Consider the following 7,019-nt stretch of genomic DNA (forward strand, 5'->3'; position numbering starts at 1 on the left):
TCTGTTATCTTCTCTTTTTATGTAGTTAATGTCTTCTTCAGTTCTTTTCTTTTGTATTTTTAAATTTTTTAATTCTTTGTCTAATGTTTTCATTAGATCATTTACTGGATCTTTGTTGAGCTGTTTATAACTTCCTTCTTGGATTAATTCCTCAATAACTTTCTTTTTCTTTTCTTTTTCCATAATTATTATTTGTTTGGTTTTATCCCCTTGAAGTATTTCTAAATTATTTTGTGTTAAAAACGATTTAACATTATTTAAATTTCTCTTAAAGTTATTAATCTTATTTTTCGTTTTTTTATTTAATTTCTTATTTTTAATTATATTTTGTATACCTGTTCTAATTTGCTCTCTCTCCTCTTCTAAAAATTTCCATAATTAATGTTCCATAAAAAGTGCGATGTCTTCAGTTTTCAATGTTTCCGGCCCATTATAGTCTAATCCTTGATTCAGTGTTCTTCTGACAGGTTCTCGTATCTCTACATCTGTCATGTTTAATATTAATTTTCTTTCAAATTCTTATTTTTCTTTTTATGTTGGATATCCTATTTTTTAAACTTATTTGTTATATTTATTTGAGAAAAACTTACGGTTGTCCTTTATGTTTACTATCATGATGGAGATTTCGTTTATGATTTGTTGTGACCAACACTTTAGCTCCTATGATACCATTGACCTTGAAGTCAATTGGCTCTATCACTCCAGTTATTTTTGATTGAGTCTTAAAATTGTTTCTGACCTCTGCAGGAAGAATCACTTCACATCTAGGGAGAAGAGTACAGTCTTTAACAAGCCTAACAGATCTAGTCGGAGTGTCACTCCTATTTCTCTGTTCACGCTTTTTCACATTTGAAGTCTTTACCCTATTTAATTTGGATTTACAGTAGATTCCCTATAAGACGGTAGATACGTTTCGTTCTTTATGAATCAATTTTGTAGGAATCACAGCCCGACACGTATGCACTTTATGGACTACGGCTGTTTGAAAGGTTTTCTTCCATAAAATTAATCGACTCTAGACTAATCCAACTCAACATTCCCAAAATATGTATATTTTTTTTGGAAATAATCCATATAAACTACGTTATAAACAAGAAATTGTAGGATTACTTACCGAGTGTGCACCATTCAACATCGCCGTTGCTCAAGCTTGTTTTCGTCGTGGAACAGCTCAGCAAACTGCGGCCGTGATTTCTGATGTTATTTTTCTGCGAAAACTTCACTGAACTTTGGAGACATCATTAATATAAATAATTTTTATCACCGTTGAATAAGAAATGTTTCTTTCACAAGAAATGTATAAAANAAAATTAGTAACCATTTATTTCTTTATTAAATTAAATGCAATTGTGATATAAATTTTATTCTTTTAAATTACATATATTATTTTTACATTTCACTTTTATCTATGTATTCTTATTGACCTGGACTAGATACACAATACATGTTATAGGGTACCAATTGCTTTTTTTAAAACAGTGTCAATGGCAGTTTCACCATTACAATTAACAGCTAACTCAATGCGAGTTACTAGTGATTGCATTGCATCAACTTTCAGATTATCTAGAACCTCAATAATATCCACTTTTCGAAGGCACAGCACAGATGCTTTCTTTTCCGAATCTACATGTATTCCCGTAACAAGAGAGAGAGGAGGAGATTCCTGATGACCATTAAAATACTTTTTCATTGTGAAGACATTGCGGTAATGATTTGTGAAAATCTGTTTAAGTGCATCTCTTGAAGTTTCTACAATACATTTCATTTCCACTACACACCCAAATGTGAACTTGAACTTATCTCTCTACTCATGTCTTTATTTAACAGGGGGCTAAACTGTACAACAATTTCAAATTCGCAGCCGAATCTAGTCTTCCAAAAAAGAAGATTAGATTCTTTTTGGAAGACTAGATTCGGCTGTGAATTTGAAATTGTTGTACACCCAAATATATCATTATAAAGTACCACGTCAATTTTTGTTCCGTAATTTGGGATTATTATTTCATTACCGAAAAGAAATCCTCTTTAAGTACATACCGATGACACTACAGCCTGTAATGTTGCCTCATTCAGTGGATCAATAAGTGTTGCCGTTTTAAGTAGACAAGTTACAGCCTGTTGAAAATTTACTAATTATTTTTTAAACTCTGCAAATGAATTATCTTTATCACAAAGACGGGCTAGTTTGGAAAATGATTTTGAACAAGCCTGGGTGCTTTCTTCCTTAATACCGTATGTTTTAGAAAAATAATACTGTAGTCGCCTATTAAATTCATCAATTAGCTCACCATTAGGTATTTTGAGCATTTCATCATTCACTGAATATGTTTAGTATCCTAGAGATATAAGAAACTGTACAACTATCTCTGTTTCACAAATTAACTTTGAATGAATTAACAAGTGGTGCAAAGATTTCAAATCACTTAATTCGAATGGTGTTATCTTGGTTTTGAAGTTTACAGCACCTTGTAGCAGTTTGTTCAACAAGCTTCTCACGTCATCTATTCAAAATAGTTCATAGAGATGCTGGATGTACCCAGATTGTAGCCAATAATTTTGTAAAGAATCTTCTCCCAGCTGTAAATTATGCAGAAATTGCACAACAGATTGAGGATTATACAATGGTTTCATCTCCCTGTTGACATAGCCATTATATTTAGCCATTGCTTTTTTCTTCAACTTCTTATCTACACCCCACTTATCAGAGTACAAACTTCATTTTTATTGAACCCATAGAAATCCTGGCATAAATTTTTGGTTCCAAATTGGCGTCGCATCACATTACCCAGTAGGCTGGAAATCATTATACCAGACACATCAAAATTCCTGTGATAAACACACCTTGAATGATATCATCTTGACATTTCAAGGCATAATCAATTATTTGAATGCAGAATTTGGCCGCACACTCTAGCTCTTCAAGCTCTTTCTGTGGATCAGCATTTTTGATATTATACAATGCATTTGATATAATTGAATCATACTCATTAACAAGCACGTAAACCTTTCTTTTATGGAATTTATTCAAAACAATTGTAAAAACTGACAGACCATTCTCTACATCCTCATCACTAATTCTTTGGTAACTAATTGGGTCACACCATTGTTTGCAAATATCTTTTTCTTTGTCTCCCAATGGCGACTCTTTGGATTTGTAAAGGTATTCATGTTTCATGAAAGCATAGTGTATAGCATGACTACACACCTTCACTGCATCAGATTGGCTTTTGATGTCAAAAGCGCAGAGAAAACTTATTTTGATAATCTGATATTGTCCAAAATGAAGTTTTACAAACTTCTTATTCTCCATGACTTTTAACTTGAACTGTGTTGAATTAACTTGAACTGTGTTGAATTGAACAGTACGTAGTTATCTTTTTCTTCCAAAACAGTTGTTTTCTCTTTTCCATTTCCATCTACTTCCAACTCCAAGAAATGTTCCATCATTGTCAAGTTTACAGTTTTGCCAAACCGACGGGGTGCGGTACACAATATCACAGAATCGACATCCTTTTGAAAAACAGCCAAAATCAATGCAGCTTTATCAATAAAGGTATCAGAGTTCAGAACACATTTGAATTGTGCTGAACAGGAAGACTGCAACTCAGATTTGCTATAATATGACCATTGTGCATCATCTACCATTTGATCAAAGAATTATGGGGCCAAAGCTTCAGTGATTAAGTATCTCATTTTTTGATGTGAAAATGAGAATTCTTTTGGAAGATTGTCTGCACACTTTGCATTGATTGTCTCCTTCATATCATGACATGATGCAAATGAATAATTGCTGGCTGTAATTTTCATAGTCCATATAAGCTGTGCAATGTAAGCACCATTTTTTGCACTACAAAGTTGATGCACTGGTTGTTGCAATGATTGGTGTTCTGAACTGGCACCTGAGTCTACAACATTGCTCACACTAGCAACACTTTCAGCACTAATACTTTGACATTGAGACATCTAAGGGGCAGTCGTCAGTCTTAACTGCTTGGGACCAAAGGCTTCATGGCATTTATTTATGTTCTTGCAGTATGAATGTTGGAGGATTGCAGTATGGTGGTGTGCTGGTTGCTATTCTGCTCCTTAATGCATTTACAAAAATAAATAAATTTCACATCAGAAGTGAAAAAAGCTAAAAAAGCAAGTTTGCCTCAGAAAAAGTGAAAAAAGTGAGTCACTTTAAGCCTTGCTATTATGTCTGATTTAAATTTTAATTGTAAGGAATTTAGTGATGGTAATTTACTTTTAAGGCCTTGGATGTTTCAGTTTATGACAGTGGTTTTCTGTTTATGATGTCCTTTTCTTGATGAGATTTATTTTGGTATATTGTGTATCAATTTGCCATTTTTGTTGCATGGGAAAACGTATTCACATAAACCAGTTTTCCTGTATCGATACTGTTAGTTATTCTATCTTGACCTATTAATAAAATATTATTGTGTAGTTTTATTTGATGATGTTTCCTTATTTTATAGTAGGATGGAAATGTTTTCATTTTTTCCATGACTCTTTGGTTAGGTCTGGTGAAATCTGCATGCTTTACCAATCTTTTAATAGATTTTGTTGTTTCCTTCTGACGAAGGCAGTAATGGATCTGTTTTTTACTAAATGCTAATCTTATGACTGGATTATTTGACTTAGTTATTCGAGTTATATCCAAAACATGTTGTGAGACGTTATGTAAATTTAGAGAGGATTTGATGAAATTATAAATTTCTAATTTGGAAATATTTTTGAAGTAGGATAATTATACAGTATTATATTATTATATTGAAGTTCATTAGTTAAAGCATCCGTTTTGTATTGCATAAGCTCTTTTTCTATTTTTAGGTTGTTGTTTTGACCTTTCATTTTTTGGAATTGTTCTTTGGTTTCACGTATACTTTCATGAATTAAGTCCAATTCTTTTTTTATGGAAATCATTTGATTAGAGTTTTTAATTAGTGGTATTTATTAATTCTGAGATTTTTATACCATAAAGCCTTTGTATAATAGTGCAAAACCTTCTTGGTCATTTATTATGCATTTTAACATAACTGGTCATGTGAGTAATTTCTCATATAGAAAAGCAACAATTCTCTATCACCATGGGTCAGATAGACTGCAGTCATAAATTGTGTGTTTGATCATGTGTGGTACAAGGCAACTGTGGACAAGGAATCTAAATTGCAACTGCAGTTGCAATTTAGATTCCTAATAATTTAGAATATAACTGGTATTTGTCCACGCTTGATTCTGACTCGAGCAACACGTTATTAATACTATCTAAAAAGTTTACGCCTGAGTCAGACTCGAGCGTCAGCTTTTTAGCGTTGTTTTTACTTCTATTGGATGTTGTTGATGACGACATAAAATTTTTAAAATTTATATCCAATAGAAGTTTGTTTTTGAACTTTTTTTTGGCCCCCACTCAGCAATTGTAGATATGATTGAAAAATATGTGATATATTTGTATTTATGGTAACTACTACAGGTGTCTAGAAACCCATCTTCTCCTGAGGCATTATTGGAAACAACCTGCAATTTTTGACAGTCAACTGGACTCAAGGTCAACTAGTTATAAACACAGTACAGCTGTGCGTGTCATGTGACTTGTTGTGATTTTTTTTTTCTGTATGATAGAAACAATGAATGTAGATGCAGTAGAGCAGGGGTGGCCAACTTTTATGTACAGAAGATCTAGTTTTTATCTTAAAACTGTGTCGCGATCGACTTGTTGTCGTAGGGTTAGTCTAAGTGACGAGGGGGTGGTGTGAAATACATACTATGTTTAGATAAGTAAGAAAAGCCACAATTTAAATTAAAACATGAAGAAAAGGTACTTACATTGTAAACAGAATAAAAATTGAAACTCAACGTTGTCACTTTCAGGGACCACCACTTCACCCTTCCTCTTTCTATTGTGTCCCGACTACTCCCTCTGTCCCTCTTCCCACCTGTTTTTTTTTTCTTGGTTTTACGATCCTTTGTTTACATTTCTTATTTCTCTTTTACAACTGTACGCAAATGAATATCACATGGACCGACAAAACCGCATCTGAGGGAAGACACGGTGGTCCAATATCATTACATTTGCGTTTGTGCGTTACGTTCGGTTACAAGTGTAACACATTAATTCAAGACATCGCGAGCGATCGACCAAAATTGGCTTCGTGATTGACTTGTTGGCCACCCCTGCAGTAGAGCATCGTTTATCCGAATCAATTGGGGACTGGGGTTGTTTGGGTGACTTATTTTTCAGATAACTGATTATGTACAAAAAAATATATTAAACTATCTAATGTTGAAATTCTTATCCGTTGCATGTTGCTTTGCATTGAAATTTCGTCAATGTTAAGCCTAATGAAAATTTTTATAATAATAATCGAGGCTATTGTATCGTTAAAAATTATTTCTTTATTTGTACAAACAAAATAAATATATTGAAAAATATGAAAACAACAAAAAATATAGTTTAGAAGTTAATCTAGTATCAAAAACGTTTCATNGGACTGCTGCATCCCTTGGTCTCTTGTCTCTGCTGTTTCCTGTCTGGACGGCGGGGTATTTGGAGATGGTGCCATTTGAGTTGATGGGGGAATTATAAAGTTATCTCATGGATCAAATATTTTGTCACTGTTCTTATTCTCATCTTGATGACCTAATGTTTCTGGTGAGTTATCTGCTATTGTACCCTCTAGGTTATCCTCTGGGCTTGGGTTAATTCCATTTTCCATAGCAGCAGGTTTTAACCTATTTGCATGTAGTTGAAGTTTTGTTTTAGTTTTAATGTCCTGCACCTAGAAGTTAACGGGACTATGTTGTTTTGTGATTCTAAAGGGTCCCTTCCATCGCAGTGAAAGCTTTTTGCTTGTTCTAAGGGGATGTTGTGTGATATTCACATAAACTCGGTCTCCAATTTGGAAATGGGTGTCCTTTATGTTTACTATCATGATGGAGATTTCGTTTATGATTTCTTGTGACCAACACTTTAGTTCCTTTCATACCATTGACCTTGAAGTCAACTGGCTCTATCA

General features: G+C 33.3%; 1 pseudogene; it reads right to left on the bottom strand.

Annotated features, from left to right (window-relative positions):
* Positions 1-1,315: 1,315 nt before the first annotated feature.
* Positions 1,316-3,645, bottom strand: LOC111638943 (annotated as a pseudogene).
* Between the last annotated feature and the right edge of the window lie 3,374 nt (positions 3,646-7,019).

Source organism: Centruroides sculpturatus, unplaced genomic scaffold, assembly GCF_000671375.1.
Source record: "Centruroides sculpturatus isolate CEXI.00-Female unplaced genomic scaffold, Cexi_2.0 scaffold1249, whole genome shotgun sequence".
Lineage (NCBI taxonomy): Eukaryota > Metazoa > Arthropoda > Arachnida > Scorpiones > Buthidae > Centruroides > Centruroides sculpturatus.